Genomic DNA, 19,776 nt, shown 5'->3' on the forward strand with positions numbered 1-19,776 from the left:
GAAACAGATATCAAACGTGTGCAGAAATCGTGTCTGAATGAACCCTTCACCCTCTCCCGGCTCCATTCTTAGCTTCTGTACAGTTTGCTGGTGACCAGCTCCAATTTTGATGCTCGATGCCCAGCGAGTCACATCCATAGCACCACGACAGTGCCGTCCCCCAGCCATGCAGAGGGACCACAGCATCCACAGCTCCCTGCAGCGCCTGCACTCAGCATCTGCTCCCCATGAGCAGGGAGCCTCTCGCAGCCTCAGTTTACCCCTCTGTGCAATGGGGGTGATGCTGCCTGGGGACCAAGTGGCAACCTCAGTGTATGAGGCACTGCCGCCTCCCGAGGCTCATGGACATTGGCAGTAGAGAGCAGAGTGACCTCCATCACCAGCCAGGCACTGCTGGGAGCCCCGAGCCCACTGCCCACAGCCCACAGGCCAACCAGGAGAACATTAACCATGGGGGAAAGAAGCCAAAGCAAGTGGGGTCTGTGGACCCCCATCTCTCCCTGCTGTCCACCAGTGGGCATGATGAAGGGGGTGATCCCACATCCCTGCCTTTCCTCTTCTCCCCTTTCCAAGGGGCCCAGCTGCAGCACAAAGCCAATGGCAGCATCCCATTTAATTCACTCCTGCTGCTATCCCCCTCCCCAGCCATCTGGGTACCTGCCTACAGCACCCACATTGAACCAGGCTATCCCTGGAGCTCACCCATAGTGACCACAGGCCCTTTCATGCGCCTCCCATCCTGAATGGCTCCTGAGCACACGCAGGTCTCCCTTTGTGCTGCTGCTGCTTTGTGTTACCAGGCTGGGAATGGGACGTTGGAGGGAATGGCTGGGTGTGGGGCAGCCCATTGGGGTGGGAGCCACTCACCTGAGAGCCCTGCATCCCCCTGGATTTGCACAGCTTCAGCTGGGGAAGGGATAACAGGAAGGGAGAAGCATTGAAACCTGGGGGAGCTGGCACCCTGGTCTGGCAAAACCAGGTCTGACCCAGCACTGCCAAAACCGGCTTTGGCAAATGCCTTCCTTGCCTATGCAGGGCTCTCAGCCAGTATTTGACACCCTTCATATGAACCAGGCAAACACGTCTGCACCAGACCCCCCAGGTCCCCATGGGGACCAGTCCCCACTGCCACCCCCTGTACCCCTATGGCCATCCCAGCCACTCCGCCTTGCACAAAGCCCCACATGAGAGCCTGGGCAGTGGGGCTGGGACCCCGGCTTCCATTAGGAGCTATTGATATATTTAGAGGAGCTTGTAGCACGGAGGCTTTTCAGGCTGAGGCTCTGCCTCCCATTCAGGCAGCAGACAATGATGAATGAGCCCCGGAGAACAGAGGCAGCCCAGCTGAGCCCGGCGCTCCCGTTCTCCTTGAAAAGGTAGAAAAAAGGGCCTGGAGGAGCAAGGACTGAATCAAATTAGAAATGAACTGGCTTGGGCAGCGCTGCTTTGCAAGGGCTGGGCCTGCTCCGCAGCCCGGTGCTGCCCTTTCTGTGCAGGGGAGATCACTTTGGCTGAAACTCCACTGCAAACACGAGGAGCAGTAAGGATGTGAAGCTGGAGAATTCCCTTTAGTGAAGCGCATCACCCCGGGCCGTGTTTGTCACTGTCACAGTGATGAATTGGGAGCTGTCTGGAATCAGCACGCTCGCTTTAGCAATGGCACTTCTTCCTCAGCCCTAAGAAATGCCTTTCTGAACCAGCTGGACACAGTCTATTCCTTAAGCCAGCAATTACCCATTTCCCTGGGCAGGCAGGAGGCTGAGGCAGGGCAGTGTCAGCAGGGAGGTGCAGGCAGGGATGCTGGCAGGGATACAGGCAAGGATGTAGGCAGAGGTGCAGGCAGGGATGCAGGTAGGGATACAGGCAGTGGATGTCAGTGGGAAAGGGGTGCTCGGCTGCTTTTTGTCCCCTGCCCCAGTGCTTCCATTGCTGAGCAAGGGCATTGAATGCACTTTTAGCTACTTGGTTGGAAGAAAACCCACATGAAGTTTTGCATTTTAAACCCCACATTTCAAAGCTGCCTTTTGCCACGTTGGGGTTTGTTTTCCTGGGAAATGAGCTCATTTGCAATGGAAATTGCTCCCATGAAATAATTCATAGTGAAATGTAGAAATGTTCCCAGAAATTCATCTCCATTGCCTTTCGTGATAGCAAGTCAGCATCGTCCACCTCTGCAGCCAGGATGCTCAGGAGGGTCTGGGGATCACCAGCCTGGTTCTCTAAGATCCATTTAGGAGACACCCTTGGAGGAGACCAGAGCTCATGGGACTTTCTTCCCATAATATAGCATCGATTCACAACCTGGCTTTGGATGCAGGGACCTTAAAGCCCATCCAGCTCCAACCCCTGCCCCGGGCAGGGACCCCTTCCACTGGAGCAGCTTGCTCCAAGCCCCTGTGTCCAACCTGGCCTTGAGCACTGCCAGGGATGGGGCAGCCACAGCTTCTCTGGGCACCCTGTGCCAGCGCCTCAGCACCCTCACAGGGAAGAGCTTCTGCCTCAGAGCTCATCTCAGCCTCCCCTCGGGCAGGTTCAAGCCATTCTGCAGGAGCGTGGATGCAGCCCTGTAGCTGTATTTCAGTTTAATGCCAGTTTCGCTGGTGTTCAGCCAAGCTTTCAGAATCATTATTTCCTTTATTTCCCCCCCTTTTCCTCCCACAAACCTTGGCCATCTCGCTGCTTACAACCAGCCCTACGAGAAAACCGCCTTCAAAGCACTTTCTATAATGAGCAGCGCTGCATTAGAAACCCAACAACGACGAGGCCGGGCTAAACCTAACCTGCAAAGCAGCAGCATCCCTTTAAGGGGAGATAATGAAGGGCGAAGATGCTGCCTAGCGTGTTTGCAGAGCAGCAGCGCTAATTAAAACACGGCTCCTGTAAAGTCTGCTGAGCCCATTCGTTCTTCCCCCCCCCCCCCCCATTCATTTGCCGGGGGAAGGCAGAGTCGCCAGGGTCCTCATTAGAGAGATTTCACTGGCTGCAGTTAATGGTTGTAATTAATAGGTGCAATAAAGTTCCAATGGGCAGCCAGGGTGTTCATTAGCCCTGGGCTGACTCAGCACCGGTGGCCTCCCCGCTTACTAAAGAACCCATTTCCAAGCAGGAGCGGGGAGGAAGGTGCTCCATGGCACAACTGCTGCAGGCGGCATTCCCTGCCCAGAGCAGAGCTGGATAAAGCATTCCCATCCAATCCCACATTTGTCTCCTTTCTGTCCCGGCGGTGACTTATCCCTGCAAACCTCTTCCAGTGACCCGCGTTCCGTGCGGGATCAGCACTCGAGGAACTGAACCCTCTGGTGCAAAGCGGGGGTAAATACCCAGGGATAATGTCATGGATCAAAGCCTGGGGAAGCTGCTCATGCAAAGCGCAGCCCCACACGTGGACGGCTCTGCCTGCTGGGGGTGTGGGGTGCACTGTGATTTCTAGTGCCCTCTGGGCATCCTGTGCTTCCAGATCTCCCCAGCCTCTCACTGAGCATCATTCCCTCTATAGGGGATCGCGGTGCTGCTGGCGAGGTGCTGGGAGTCCCACTGTGTCCCATGAGGGCTTGGTGCTGTCACAGCTTTGATTAAGGCCCCAGCTTTTCAGTTCATTTTCATCTGGCTGTAATTAAACTATTAATAATTGGCACTTATCTCCTGGGACCAGCCTCCATGGGGCTGGGTGACCCAGTGCTGCTCCTGCTCCTCTTCCAGCTCACAGAGGCAAATCCCATCCCAATCCCCATGCGGGTTAGCAGCAGGCAGTGATCCCAGCGGGATGAGAGCCCTGCTCACCCCAGCGCTATGTGGGAGCTGTGCACAAGCTTCTTGGTTCTCACATTCCTGTTGCCACGAGGGATGCCCAAGATGCGGATACGGGATGGGGGCTCTGTGTCGGGGCATGTGGCTGTGATTTCCCCTCCCTGCAGGGCAGCACAGGACAAGCCCGTGCCTCATCCACCGGCGGCTCTGGGATACGGTGGATGCCTCACTCATACAGAGCAGTTATTATCTGTAATTAGCAGCTCGTCCCACTCCGCATATTTGCTCCTGGGATTCCAGGAAGGACCAGGGACTGCTGGAGGGGTCCATCTGCTCCAGCACCTTCCTTTGCGGGTGCCTTTGGATGCAGCTGGCCAGGAGCCACCTTTGCAGTGGCTCTTCCTCAAGCTCACTCCTCTGGACCCGGGATGGGATGTCAATCACTGCATTTAATAATAGGTGTGTGCCCAAGTTCTCGAAGATGCTTTGGGAATGCCAACCTCATCTCCTGCTTTAGTTAATGCCCTGAATGCTGTGTAAGCACAGCAGCCAAGGGGTTCTGCTGTGCCCAGTAATAGCTCAGGTAGAGGCTGTGCTAATTGAAAGGCGCTGGAGCTGCTGCCGGGAGGTGGATGCCAGACAAGCCGAGAGCTCACCTGGTGCTGGCAACACCTCCTCTTGGCCATGGACCTTTTCCAGCGGTCCCTGCCAATGCCTTCTGCACAGCTCCCGTCAGAACCCTTGTCCCATCCACGGCCTCCTGCCCGCCCTGGGGTCAGACACCGAACACCACAAATCAAACCCTCGTGCATTGCTGGGGGAGCTGGAGCTCAGCAAGGAATGGTGAGAAAGAGACTGGGTCCCCTGGCTCCTGAGCACAGCCACCCCATCCAATGGACCCATTCAGATCATCCCATCCCGGCTGCTCCCAATCACAGCCCCGTGAAAACTCAGTTGTGGTCCCTCCATCTCTTCCCTGCTTAATGCCTGCCTTGCTAAAAGAAGAATCAATGGCGTACAAGGCAGTGGGAGCAAGTCTCAGGAGCCGAGCATCTCGCCAGCGCAGCGCAGACAGGCTGCCCATAGCCCTGCTCTCATCAGTTGCTGTCTGCCCAGCAGCCGCCGAAATACTGACGGGTGTTTGCATCCCTCTGTGCTCTCTTCACCATGGGCACCACCACCGGAGATGGGTTCTGAACCCCTGCACCAGGATCCCCAATAGCTCTTCCCCCAGTGTTTGCAGGAACCTTGCTGGGGGGGCTTGAGGCCGGCCTGGGGTTTTATTGCACCCCCTGACCCACCAGGACCACCCAGCGAGGGGTTTGCTCATTGCTTCCCCAGTGAAGGGTTGCAAAATGAATGGGAAACCCAGGCATTTCTGGTTAATTTGCCCTGTTTTCCCTGTCTTGGGGGTTAATGGCACCCTCACACCGGGATCCCCACGCCGGGGTGGGAGCAGCAGGACCAAGCCATGCGTGTCCACCAGCATCAATGGCTCTGGGCAGCCATTGTCAAGGGTGAATTTTCTGAATGAGCAAATCCTCATTAGGAAATAATTAAACCAGGCTGGGGAGGTTGGCTCCATCCCTTTCGCTTTGACGGATGCTGCTTGGTTTCGCTGCCTTCTGGGCCCCAGCCTTGCCAGCTCTCCGGCTTTCATTGTCGGAACTCGGGGGATTTCGTGATTCTCTTCCTTCCACACCTCCCTGAGTCATGGGATTGCAGCTGAGCCTCAGCTCCGGGCTCTTTTCAATCACTGCTCTTTTTAAAGGTGCATTCCAGGCTGGTGAAATAAACGTGGAAGCCTGACACCAGGTGACCCAAGGTGCAGGAGGGGAGAGGGCAGGGAAAGAGGAAAGAGAAATCGCTCATTCCTGCTTGGCAAAGGTGGTTTGGGACCCCCACCGCTGGTCAGGTGCTGGCAGAGGCAGCAGGGGCTGTGGTGATGGGGTCTGCAGTGATGGGATCTGCAGTGATGGGGTCTGCAGTGATGGGGTCTATGGTGATGGGGTCTGCAGTGATTTGGTTTGCGGTGATGGGGTCTGCAGTGATGGGGTCTATGGTGATGGGGTCTGCGGTGATGGTGTCTGCGGTGATGGGGTCTGCAGTGATGGGGTCTGTGGTGATGGGGTCTCTTCCCACCCCATCCACCCCGCTCTCCAGGCTGCTGTGCTCACAGACATTGATCTGTGTTTAACGTCCTGCTCTCTAGTTAAACCTGTCCTTCCCAGTGCTCCCGGCCACACATCCTTGGTCCATGGGCTGGCTGCGGCCTCATGGTCACTGCAGGGATGGATCCTGCCCGGTCTGCAGCACCCCTGGAAGGGTCACGATTGGCGGGCAGATGGGGCTGGAGGTGCTGGGCTGTTCTAAGCCCCCTGGGACACCCAGTAACAGCAGGAAGGGCTCCTGCCATCACCTGCAGGCGCTTCGGTGCCCTTGGCCGTGCGCTTGGTCCCCGCCTGACGCTTTTGTTCCATGGGGCTGCAGGTGGGGACGCTTTGAACCGTGTGAGAAAAGCTCTCGCTGCCAAAGAAAAGCGGCTCTGAATGGGGACGATGGCGCCTGAAAGGCCGAGCCCCCCCCATCCCCGTCCCCCTTTGTCTGTCCCTGTGCTCTGCAAGGCTTCAATGCCCCCTTTCTCCTGTTATTTGTTACCAAATAAATATGAGTGATTAAAAAGGGATCAGGAGTCCGGGTGGGTGCGGAGGTGCCTGGACGGTGGAGTCCCTCCTCTGTGTAGCCCATGGCTTTTCGCCCTACATGAGTTAGGCAAAGCAATCACATAGGAATAAAAAGCCATAGACCACAGCAGAGGGCTTACCCAGGATAAGCCAGCGGTCTTTGGGGGAAGAAAAGGAAGAAAGGGGTAAAGGAGGCGGGAGGGAAAGCAGCCCTTCCGTCTGTGCTGTCCTCCCTCCCTGCTTAAAAGGCAACGTGCCATAGCCTGGATCGATGGCATCATGGCCAAGGAGCAGGCAGGGAAATGGTTCAGCTTCACTCTGCAGTGTCCTGGCCACAGCTGCACCTTACCTCTGTCTGCGTATTCCCCATTGAGCCTTTTGTGCTGCTTTTAAGTATCCCAATAAACCGCTGAGCTACAAACCAGAGTCACCCTGGCTGCCCATGGAGCAGCGCAGATGCACGCAAGGTGATGTGTTCCATGGGGCGCTTCCATCTCCGTACCCCCAGAAGAGGCATCCCAGGACAAGGTGATGCCCGTGGGGAAAACACATCTCCAGCAGCTCCCCCAAGAGCCGGACACAGACCTTACCCTTAGCAGCAGCCTCTCCACCTCCCTGCACCCGGTGGCACCAGAACTGCCCAGGTTGCCCCTGCGGAAGCACCAGCCTCTGCCTCTATCCTTTTCCCTGCCAGGACTCACTCATTCCGCAGCGGTGACTGCCGATTGCCAGGAGCTGATGAGGTCAGCTCCGCTACTGAGGGTCGGAAACTCCCTTTCTTGTTGCCCTAGCAAGAATCCTTGGGGAATTCAATGTTTCTAAAGCTATCCAGCAGCTGGGTTCGGAAGGAGGAAGGAATTTGCCCGCTGTGGTTCATAATAGCAGCGAACATGACTTTGACCGACAAACCGAGCTTCTGAAGCACACAGGTAGCTCTGAACTGGTGTTTCCCAAGGTTTTCCCTCTTTTAACTCCCATACGTGACTGGGAAAGGGGAAAAAGCCGCTTTCTGACACAGCCACGCTCCCAGCCCGGCCCCTGCACCCTGCAGCAGCTGCAGGAGGATGCACCCATGTGCAGCCCCATGGCACGAGCATCATTTGGTGTTGTGTCCTTGGGTGCTCCGGGGAGCTCCTCCAGCAAATATCCTGGGGTGCTGTGTGCATGCAGGACCCCCACCTATGGGTCTGACCCCCAGCTCCGGCACCAACCCAACCCCTTGGTCCCCAGGGGTACACTAAAGACAGCCCCAGTTTCATTGCGCATCGAGGGGTAGATCTGAACTTAATAACTCATCGGGTATGGCCCTCTCTGCTTTGTGGCTCTGCTTTGGCACCCAAGACCTTCCCAGGGAGATTGCACACAGCACAGGGCAGCTCCAGTGCCCGCATCAGAGCACAGGGACACGTCCCCATCCCAAAACCCCAGCCCCACACCACAGGGACCCGAGGACAGCCCAGAGCACGGCTGAGCTCACCTTTGGCAGCGTGGCATCCTCTCCATGGGAAGACACCAGGATACCCGGCACTGGCCTTGGGGTGGCATCACCTGCACCATCCTCTCCTGGCCCTGCCAGCAAACCCCAGCATGCAGGGACGTGCAGGGACGTGCAGGGATGTGCAGGGATGCTCAGGGATGCGCAGTCATGTGGGTGCCCCACATCCCATCACGTCCAAGCCCCAGGCGGCTACGGGGGGTCCCATTTGTGGATCCCAGGCTCCTGCTGCCATCCCCACGGCTCTGCGGAGCCTCGCTGTGTGCTGCATACTTGAAATGGTTTTGCACCGAGGGGCTGGAGGGAGGGAGGGAGCAGGGGGTCAGGTATTTCTCCATCCCCAGCTCCGGAGAGCTGGTAACAAAGGCGCTATTGAACTGCAGCCTCTCTGGTCTGTGAAGCAGAAACCTCTTGTATCTACTTCACTGCCTTTGATCTAACTCCCCCAGTGGGATGGATATTACTCATGTCCTGCTGCTCGGGTACTGCTGCCAGCATGGGACAAGGGGGGAACCAGCCCCCTCTTGTCACCCTGGGTTTGGGAAGCATCCTGCCCACACCAAGCAGGGGCACCCAGCGCCCATCCCCGCTGCCGTCCTTCCCCACAGCGCCTCTTCGTCCCCTCTCCATCCGCCACCATCCCAGGCCCCAGACCTCGGGGTCTATGTGCGGGCACCCGAGCGCAGAGGCGGGAGGAGCAGGGCTCTGCACTCGCATTCCTCTCCTGTAATTAAAGCCGGTGCGCTGGGTGGAGGGGGAAATTCCCAAAGGGTTTTGCTGGCATCCGGACAAGGGTCAGACAATGAGAACGTTTGACAGGGAGCCCAAATCCGCTCTGTCTTGGATCAACGCTCAAAGCCTCCCCCGTGCGCTCCGCTCCCAGATGGGGAAGGTGGGGGGCTCTTTGGTGGGGAAGGGGGGTGGGAGCTTGGGGACTCTTTCACAATCTCCCCCCCCCCCCCCCCAAGCCTTTATCCCATCCAGGCTGCCCAAAATCACAGCACTGAATCCGCATTCCCACCGGGATCCCCAGGAGAATCCCAAGTAAAGACACCAATAGCAGACCTTGGTGTTACCAGCCCTGGGGGCACCGGGATGCTCTGACAGCCTGGTGCAACCACCCCAGGTACCCAAAAGCACTTGAGTGCCTTTGGAAACCTCATTCTCCGGCTTGCAGGAACCCTGCTCCCAGCAGCTCCCACCAGCACCGGGGAGGCAGGAGAGGGCATCAGTTCCGGGGGTACCTCCATGACAGTACCCAGAGTGAGAGCACCCGAAATCACAGCACCAAAGGAAGCCAACAGCTCTTAACCCTGCTTCGCCTTTCCAGGGCTCATCCCTTCCTTCCCCAGCTCCCTGCCCATGTCTCGGGAGTGGGAAAAGCCTCTCCAGGGCTGCCTCCATCCCCACTGCAAGGTGGAGAGAAATAACACGTACCTTACAAGTGAGAAGGATGGGTGGACAGATGGGTGGACAGATGGACGGATACTCAAGAACAGAGACCGACCGAGCTGGGCGCACCTAAAGGATATTGTTTTCCACAGAAATCCATAGTAGTTGCATCCCTATCAGCCTTTCTTTTAGGGGATCATCTGCAGTCCCCACTCCCCATCCCCTCTCTGGCTCATGCCCCAGGGCAGGGAGTGCAGGACTCAACTCTTGCTTTGCTTTCGAGCAGTAACTGTTAGAACTTGGGGAGCAGTTGAAGTCAGAGTTGGGCAATGATCCATTTTCAAGCTGTCTTGACAACTGGCTCCAGCACAGCAAGATTAGATCTACTAATCACATTTATAAGGCGCCCAGGATCATAAATTGGGTATTTGGAGAGTATTTGTCATTGTAACAATGTCATTTCCCAGCCTTCAGCAGGCATTACCTTGTCCTCCAAGCCATTATGGGTGGACTTTTTGGCTTTATAGAAACATTTACATGGGGAAGAGGAGGCTCCAAAGCAGCTCTGGTCGCGGTGCTCTGTACAGCTGAAGGTGCGCGTTGTCTGTCACTTGTATGTCCCATGGATAGGGTGATACCGGGGTTCTTCATGGGTTTTAACCAGCTTTCTCATCACCTGATTTTGTATTGTAACAGAAGGGATATAACCCAAATCTTTGCAGGATGCTCTATAAACCCCCTCTTACAGGCAATACGAGGGAGGGCAGGTGAGCTGAACAACATCCGGGATCACACAGCGCATCCTTAGTGCTGAGCTTGGGAAAGCCACGGATCTGCTTCCCTGTCGCGCCTGGGGATGAGACCACACTGCCTGCAGCACCCTGTCCAAGACATGCCAGGGATGTGCTCTACAAGCCCTGCTTGCAGCAGCAATCGCAGCCTGTGCACAGCCGCTGCCGCCGGTGCTGCTGCAGCGCATGGAGAGGAGACCAGGCAGACCCCGGGCTCCCTCCGTGGGGTGTTCTGGCAGCCACAGCAAAGGAAAAGGCCAAAATAGCCCCGGTTCTGCAGGTGCCACCGCACGCTCCTTCAGGACACAGCATAGACCTGATCTGTTTGGGAGAGGGAAGGGGAGGAGCCCTGGTCCGGCTCTGGGGCAGCAGCACAGGAGGGACCTGGAGCTGCTGGAGCAAGCCCAGAGGAGGGCACGGAGCTGCTGCGAGGGCTGGAGCATCCCTGCTCTGGAGCCAGGCTGAGAGAGCTGGGCTGGGGCAGCCTGGACAAGAGAAGGCTCCTGAAGGGGAGACCTGAGAGCAGCTCCAGTGCCTGAAGGGGCTGCAGGGAACCTGGAGAGGGGCAGGGTGAGCATCACCCCTGCACCTTCAGCTCCCCTGGGGAGACACTTCCCTGAGCTCAAACCTGCCTCCGGTGACTCCAGTGACTTGAGGGACATCACCTCGGGCACAGCCTTGGGAAGGAAAGAGCTCGACCCATGTCCCACCGTCACAAATCAGGGCTGAATCCACTTAACCAGACCCCAAACCCCCTTTGCACGTGGCTTCACCATCCCAGGCACAAGCTCAAACAGCACCTCTAAAGCCCCAGCCCCAGCTCCCTCCTGGGACAGCAGCAGAGACTGGAATTCGCACCAGAGCTTCACAGCGGGTTTGAAGAGGGTTTAAGCACCCATATCCATGGAGTCTCCTTTTCCTCACTGGATTTGCACTGGCACAAACAAGAGAAACTGCAGCCTCCTTTACAAACACCACTGCCCCACGCTGTGATCCCTGCGCCCACCAACCTGCACACGCAATAGAGCGTTCCTAGCAGGTATCCCCATCCAGGCTGTGCTGCGGTGAAGCCTCATGCAAGCTTCCACCAAACCCCCGCAGGGGAGGGTGAACCAAGTCAAGGCACCAGGAGGTGAAGCTGGCTCTTGCCTCGGGCTCTGCAGGCTCTCTGTGCGGTTGTGTTGAGCTGGCAGCCCCGGAGGGACCATCTCCTGCAAGCCAAGCTCAGGCTCACCCAGCTCATGGGCGCCCCTTGTCCTCTGCTGTCACCAGCAGCTCAATGCAACAGGCAGCGTGCAGGGACAGCAGCACTGAGGGGGGGGGAGATGTGGGGCTGGAATGAGACAGCACAGGGTAACCCCGGAGAGGGCACCAACGGGTTTGTATGGGCTGAGTGGGGAAATCTGGGGAGCATCGTGGGTGCATCCTCTGTGTCAGGGGAGGCATTCGTGATGTGAGGTATTTGTGTTCCGTCTCCTGCTGGCCCTGTTGTTTGCTGCTGCAAGTGATTTCTCACATGCTGCTGACAAGTCATCAGGGACACAATGTGATACCCATTAGCATGAGGCGAGATTCTGGTGGAGAACGTGTCTCTGTTGCACTTTGGAGACCTTCCCTCCATCGCTCCCCATGCTGGGCAGGGCACCAGGGTCCCATTGCTCCTTCCCAAGGGAGGAGAGAAGACCCCATGGGGAGACCCATAAGCACAGTGTGAAGGTGGCCCCAAGCCCATACCTGAGCCTGTTCTCTCCGCCTGGAGCTGTCCCAGCCCTGGTCCCACCTGACCCTGCTGCTGCATCCCACCACTCCCTGGGGATGCACAGACACAAACCAGGAGGGGACATCCCTTGGGTCCCTTAGTCTCTAATAGTCACAGGCTATCACAGCACAGACCCAGGGGTGCACCCAGGCTCTGGGGTACACACACAGAGCACCCAAATCTCTGCACAAGCCAACAGGAACTGTTTGGTGTCCCCAGACCCTGCCAGCCCTCAGGTCCCTTTGGCCACCCCAGCACGTCTGAGATAACGGCGACAACCAAATGACACCAAAACCAAGGCAATTCCTATCTCCAAGTCATTAATTTCCTCTCCCCTCGCTGACATCACCGCTCAGGTTAATACATGCAGCACTTCCCTTATCTTTCCTTGGGATTACCTCATCGGAGAGCACCCGGAGAGCCTCCCTCTGTGTGCCAAATGCCAGCACTGGTGTCGGAGCTGCAAGTTTGCAGCCGGAGGAAGGATTGCTCAGATGCAGCTCCAGCAATCCCGACCACACCAGCCCCTCGTGCTGTTCTCCTGCAGGCTTCAGTGGTACTCAGCAAGGCACAGGCACCAACAAATCTGTTCTTTGCCCTTCAGTTCCCACTCATTGCAAAGCAAAACACGCTCTGCACCAGGCAGAGTTCCTCCTTCTCTGCAATCGGGGCTGGTGCACGGGCTTTATATCCATTGCCATCAATGCAAAAGTGTTTGCACACCCCCCCCTCCCAGTCCTACAGAACACCCCCACTTCTTGTGTGTGGTACTTGAGTAAGACAAAAACTTAGCATATGCACACAAGCATGTATTCATGTACAGGACCACTCATACAAGTGCACGCTTCACCCTGAAATCCAGCACTTAGAGAGCTCACGTGTAATTTAGCTGGTGAGTACATTAACATGTGTTGCATGTAATTGTGTGTCAGCATAAGTAATGATTACACGTGAATATGTGTATATACATATATACACACGTATATACACACATATATGCACACATATATACACACATATACACATGTATATAAACATAGACACACACATATACACATGTATATAAACACATATATACACACATATACACACACATCCCCACGAACACTCATGTAGTGATGGATTTTGACCAGTTGGTGATTATTCTCACCTAAACCAAAGAGGATTCAATTTGTTTCAGCTAATTACATGTATACCCACAAGAACATAACTTCATCTAACAAGAATACATGCAGGCAAATGCCACACATTAGCTACCGCACCGCGTGAGCAGCTGTTAACGTACATACTCACATCCACACACAGAGCACACTCTCAACACACACAATGAGCAGAGGAAGGAGCTGACTTGCTTCGGGGTGCCCATAGGCATTGCCTGGGGCGGGGAGCAGCCCAGGTAACACACGGTGGCTGCGTGGGGTTCACATGTGCTCATGAGATGCTCATCGCACACGGAGCGTGCACACGCTCCTATTGACCGCCCCGCTCCCCCCATGCACACACAACTCCTCAGGCGAGACTTGAGACAAAGAAAGGAGACAAACGCTGCCTTACTTCGCTTTCCTCCTCCTTTTGCTCTCCTCTGTCTCTCCTCCCGCCGCCTCCACCGCGGGACGTCAGCGGGACGGCGATTCTCTGCTGGGGATCATGGCAAGCAACTTAACGCAGCCGGCGCGGAGGGAAGGAGCAGCTCGGGCAGCACGGGAGGAGGAGGAACAAAAGCCCAGCAACGCCAGAGCGGTGCTCAATAGGTGTCTTCCCAATTGCGGAGGGGGCTGAGGCTGTGTGTGGCTGCAGGGCGGGAGGAGGCGGGTGGAAGGGGCGATGGGAAGAGGCCTCCCCGCAACCCCGAGCGGAGGTTAGTGCATAAATTACCTCCCCTCCGAGCCGCGCACACGGCTGCATTCCCGCTGCTCCGCTTCCCGTTCCCGGCTCAGCCCACCGCCGAGGCCCCCGGTCCCCCCGGCGCGGGGATGCCGGCTCGCCCCATCCCGCCTCTCTCCCGCTTTCTCCCTTTCTGCTTTGTCTTCGGCCCCGTCTCCCAGCCAGGCAGACACAAAAGAGCCTCTGACCTGGGAGGAGAAATGCCCGCTTCCAGCAGAGAACCCAACTCCCGAGCGCTCCGGTGCGTGCTTTCGGCAGGCAGTGGGGATGAAAAGGAGCTGGTAGGGCTCGCAATCGCAGGCAGCGTTCCTTCCCTAATGAGTGTAATTAGCAGAGTGAGGATAGGAGCGTGTTTCCCTGGCTGTTCCCCGCATCTTTCCATGTCTCCGAGGGCCAGCCTCCCTGTGCTCTTCCACAGGCTTTTGGGAAACGGCGTTTTCCCACTTCCAGGAGCTGCCGGGGCAGGAGCTGTCCTTGGATGCAGCTACCAACACGCACTCCAGCTGCCTGAAGCTCCCCCTCCACCTCCGTCTCAAAATAGAGGTTCAGACAGGATTAAATCCCAAAACACACATCCTGAGTCTTCCGGAGCTGCCGAGGGGAAGACAAGTCGGATCTGGGACTTGGCTTTTTCACTTGCTCATTGCCATCCATCCACTTCAGCTCTCATAAATCCCGAGCTGTCAGTGGAACAACGGGTGATTCAGTGGGGATTTAGCCAAGCTTCAGACCCGTGGAGCGAGCCAGATCCTCCTCCCGCGGCAGTGCCTGACCCAACATGAGCATGGCATTACCTCACCCCGCGCCCTGTTGGGATGTTCTCCCTGGCGGGTCCCATAGAGGGGGCAAGGACCCTTTTCATCTCTGCCCTGTGGATACCCCCTCAGGGATCCCAGCAACCCAAACTCTGCCTGGGATTAGCCTAAGCATTGATTCGGCTGCATCCATCCAGGTGAGCACAACGAGCTCCTATGACGAGAATGAGGATGCAGCAGGCATCCTGCGCATCCTTCTCCCAGACAGGGAGAAACGGCAGCAGACATCCCATGCATCCTTCTCCCAAACAGGGAAGGGGCAGCAGGAGCAGCCCCACAGCAAAGCAGCAGACTGGGAGATGCGTGGGGCCCATGGGCCTAATGTCCTGCTTGGCAGGGTTGACCGCACAAGCTGGAGGAGAAGCAGGAGCATCCGGATTCAACGTTGGGGGCTGCGTCAGGGCAGGAGTGGCCAGCGAGGGCTGTGCTGTCTCTCAGCATCTGCTCGGCTCTGACATTGTGCTCACTTGGGCTTTCTTTTAATTGCCTTGATGTCCCTGATTTGCATAATCCCCAGAATGCAGCAGGACTTTTGCTCTGAGCTAATAAATAGATGACAAAAATAAATGTGTCATGAAAGATTTGCTTCCATTCCTTCCCTCTGCGATCAGCGAGAAATGATGCTCGCGGCGTCGAGCTCACAGGAGCTGTCAGCCTGGCCTGCCATGAGCACCGAGGTTCGCTCTGCCCCTGGTGCGCGACTTGCCCAGATGCTAAGATGAAGCCACGAGCTGGGAGCAGGAGGAAAAGGCGGCTGTGGAAGGAGAGGATGTGCTCCTCACCCCCGTTGTCCCTCCAAAGCCCTTCCCACCAAAGTCACCCTAAAGCAGGCTGGAGAAGTGGTGGTGGAAGGACTGCAGAGCACACAACGGTCCATCGTGTTCACCGTGTATCTGCAGCCAGTAACAGCCAGGCAGGTACCTGTGGTGCCCTATTTTTAGATGTATTTCCTTCAAAATGACAGGGCACTGTGGTTTCCTCTCCTCCCTATCACAGCAGCCAGCCCTCTGCTCGCAGCGGAGCTCCACTACTCATGGAATTAGCTCCCTTAGCTGAGAAGAAGAGCAGTTGCTCTGCTGTGAGTATCCACGAGGCTGGGAAAAGCACCATGCGTTTGCTACAGGATGCTTTTCCCCTTGGTCTTATAAGGACTTGGCTGGATGCACAGAGCGTCAATGGGAATGCCAAAGTTCCCACCCCAAAACAGCCTTAACGGGCTCAAAGGTTTAAAGCAGAGGTTGCCATTATCCCTGGAAATCTTTGCTCCAGTGTGGGGCATCTCCCTGGGCTGGAGCTACTGAGCATCACATCTGCATCTGGTCAGAGCAGAGGATCCCTTCTGAGCATCAGGGTTTGGATGTGATGGAAGGCAGCAGTGAGGCTCTTTAGGTCGTCACCTGAAGGCGTAGTAGAGATGGGCACCGTACAGAGGGTGCCAGCAGCATCTGGAGATCCCACCTCGTGCATCCAGCAGTTGGGATTGGTTTTTCCTTCCTGCAGCCCTGTGATTCTGGAGGATTCTCAGCTATTCCATAAAAAGTCCTTGACATTTCCAACCGTGTTTGTTGGGAAAAGCCTGAAAACAGGAATCCTAAAGGGTAACAACCAGAAGAGAAATAAAGACCTGGTAACATATGAGCTTCCTTCCTTCTTCTTCTTTGAAAACCCTGACCAATCATAAGTCATTTTTATGGCTGTACATAACTGCCTCCTGCACGGGAATGCTGGAGCTTGGGTTTATGGTAAATATGGATTCACAGCCGCTGGGCAGTGGAGGGAAAAGCACTGCCTGTGGCTTCCAAAAGGTTCAGATCAGGCTGTGGAAGGAGCTCCTCATAGAGCTGCGCTTGGTTGATGTTTAAGGGGTCCTGGGATGAGCCCCAGCTCAGCACAGGTTGCCCAGCAGAAGTCTCCCCATGCTGGAGGGGGGATGTGTTTGCAGTAAGCAGGGCTGGCAGCTGGGATGCTCAGGGCTGCAGATGCAGATGAGCAGGGGGTGAAGAACAAGAGACAGGGAACAACGGCAGAGGAGGAGGGAGGGATGAGCTGTGGTAAGGCTGGATCATGGCTCTGGATGTGGGGAGAGCTTTCCACTGAGCCTGCAACGAGTCCTCTCCCCGTTCATCCCAGTGCTGCAGTCTGCACCCCTGATCTTCTGGACCAGGCTCAGCTGCCTCCCAGCCCAAGCACCAGATCCCTGTGGTGCGGTGAGATAGAGGGTGCTGGGACGAGGGAAGGAAAAAGCCATGAAGATGGAAAGAAGAAAAAAACAGCCAGAGAGGTGGAAATAAGATGAAGTACAAGAGCGAGGCGCGATGGACCACAAAGCATCCTTCTAGGATGCAGCGAATGATTTTCCCCTTCCCCAAAGCACCAGGGTGAGGGGATGGGATCATCCATCTTCATTACATCCCCAGAATAGGCTCTGTCAGGTTACGCTGTAAAACTAATCAATATTCCCTGCGGCATTGCTGGCTGCGGTTCCCAGCACAGGAGCAGCAGGGCACCGGGTGCCACACACCATCCCTGGGCACTGCAACAGCACCCCACAGAAATGCATTGATCTGGGGAGCAAAACTCCCCACCAAGCCCCATTTACCCCATTGCAATCACACAACCCCACTTACACTGCAGCCTGACTCACGCACAGTGACCCTGAGCTCATGCACACAGCAAAGTGCTTCCCTCCTGTCCTGGGAAGGGAAAGGCTGTGCTATGGACATTGCTCTGCTCTTCAGTGCAGTTTGGACCAGTCTGGTACCCAGCGCCTTGTGCTCAATGCATCCAGTACTGCTTTTCCCTGATGCTTCTTGTCTCTGCCCAGCCCTGCTCAATCCACATGTACAGGGCCATGGAGTTAATGAAGCTGGGAAATGAAGGTCAAGATTCAATCACGGGGTGCTGCTGGATTGCTCCTGAGAAGCACCAGTGGGAAGACAGACCCCTGGGATGATGGGAGACCCTCAGGGCGGACACAACCTGGTCCCACAGGTCTTTGGGTTTTCACTGGGGGATGCTGCAAGCAAACTGGGCTGGGGGGCTGCCATTGGACGTAACTGCCCAGCAGCAGGCACCTCGTCTGGTCCATGCCCACCCTATGGACTGGTCCCAGGGCAGGAGTGAGCTCCAGAGAGCTTTGCCCCATCTGTTTCCAAGGCAGCTTCCAAAGCAATCACTGCTGCGCCGTGCCCGGGCTCCTGCTGCCAGCACAAGGCTCTCCAAGACAAGCCCCATCCATCTTGCTCTGAGCCTGGCTAAAAATAAGCCAATAAAGCAGCAATCACCTCGGAGCAGCAGCGGCTCCATCAGCGCGGGGCGGGAGGCAGCACCTGAGCCCCGGCTCTGCTGGGTGAGCTACAACCCCTGCCTGCTCCCTCCTCCATGGCACAACATGGAGAGAGCCAGCATGGATGCACATGGGGCTGCCCCATGCTCCTGCCAGCCCTCGCTCTGCCTCGCTGGGCTTCTCCTGATATAGAACCATAAAATCAGCCAGGTTGGAAAAGCCCTTTAAGACCAAGTCCAACCCTTACCCCAGCACTGCCCAGGCCACCACTGCCCCGTGGCACTGAGGCCTCGTCTCTACGGTATGTGAACACTTGCAGGGCCGGTGCCTGCAGCCCTGCCCTGGGCAGCCTGTTCCGATGCCTGAGCACCCTCTGGGGCAGGAATTGTTCCTCAGCTCCATCTGAACCTGCCCTGGTGCAGCTTGAGGCCGGTTCCTCTTGTCCCATCCCTTGTTCCTTGGGAGCAGAGCCCAGCCCCTCCTGGCTCCATCCTCCTGTCAGGCACTTGTAGGGAACCATCAGGTCCCCCCTGAGCCTTCTCTTCTCCATCTGAGCCCCCCAGGTCCCTCAGCCGTTCCCCATCCCACTTGGGCTCCAGGCCCTGCATCAGCCCCAGTGCCCTTCTCTGGCCCCTCTCCAGCCCCTCAATGTCTCTCTTGTAGTGAGGGGCCCAGAGCTGAACACCGGATTTGAGGTGCAGCCTCACCACTGCCCAGCACAGGGGGACAATCCCTGCCCTGGCCCTGCTGCCAGACTATTGCTGATATAGGCTGGGATGCTGCTGAAGATGCTCCTCACCGCCCCATGGCACACGCGCCGGCGTGGGATGCAGGATCTGAGCTCTGGCACTGCTGGGAGGAGCAGAGGAGATGTGTTTATTGCAGCATCGGTCGCTTTGCCCCTCTCCCCTGTCCCAGCAGCTCCTACAACCCGAACCTGGGTCTCCTCCACACTGCTCGTGTGCCTCTGCCCATGCAGATGCTGGCCGAGGGGCAGCTCCTCCCTGCTCCGATGCGCTGGATGTTTCCGTTGCAAACGCTCATTTGTCATGTACATCTCCTGGCATCTCTGTAAAGGGTAGATTAATTTCGGGGAGCTCTCAGATCCAATTTCCTCTGGCAATGGCTCTATTAGGCCGTGCACAGCAGAGATACCGGCTCCCGTCCTCCTGCTGCTCCTGATGGAATTTGATTCTGCGCTGCCAAATCTGCAGGGCTGCAAACACATTCTCACTCTTGATTAATGTGAGTAATTTCTGCTTGAAAGGAGGTTGAAATGAGCAGCCGAAGGGAAGCGAGCGGTGAGGGTTCCCCCAGCCCTCCTCCTCCTCATCCCTCGCTGCTCTTCGCTTTACATGGGCTGGCAGAGAAACGCGACCGTTGGCCCCGGTTCAAGAGCAGCAGAAGGTGCCGGGGCGGGGGGGCGCACCTCGGCGCAGGCGGGATGTGGGATGCGGGATGCGGGATGCGGGATGCGGGACGCGGCTGGGACACGGCTCCGGCCGGGCGAGAGGGGATGGATTCGCCCCCCCCTCCCGGGGTCGGGATCTGGGGTTACACGAGCAGGGCACGAGGGGGAGCACGCGAGGGGAAGGGGGGGGTGTAGGCGTGTGGGGTGTGAGGGAAAAGAGGATCCGGTCATGAGGGAAGATGGGCAGGGAAGGGGAGCACAAGAGGGGTCCCCGTCCCCGGGCGGGGGAGGCTCTGCCCCCAGCCTGGCTCCGGCCGCTCCCGCTGTGAGGGGCGATGCCATCAGCGGGGCATCGATCCCAGCTTCCCATCCCCACCCTAGGGTCCCCAGGGCCCATCCTGCCCCTGCAGGCCAAGGACGCCCTGCTCCCAGCACAGCACCCGCACCCAGCCCTTCTCATCCCCTCAGGCACATCCCCTGGGGCTGCTGCGGGACCCGAGCTGCTGCAGGCC

Source organism: Lathamus discolor, chromosome 19 (genome assembly GCF_037157495.1).
Source record: "Lathamus discolor isolate bLatDis1 chromosome 19, bLatDis1.hap1, whole genome shotgun sequence".
Taxonomy (NCBI): Eukaryota; Metazoa; Chordata; class Aves; order Psittaciformes; family Psittacidae; genus Lathamus; species Lathamus discolor.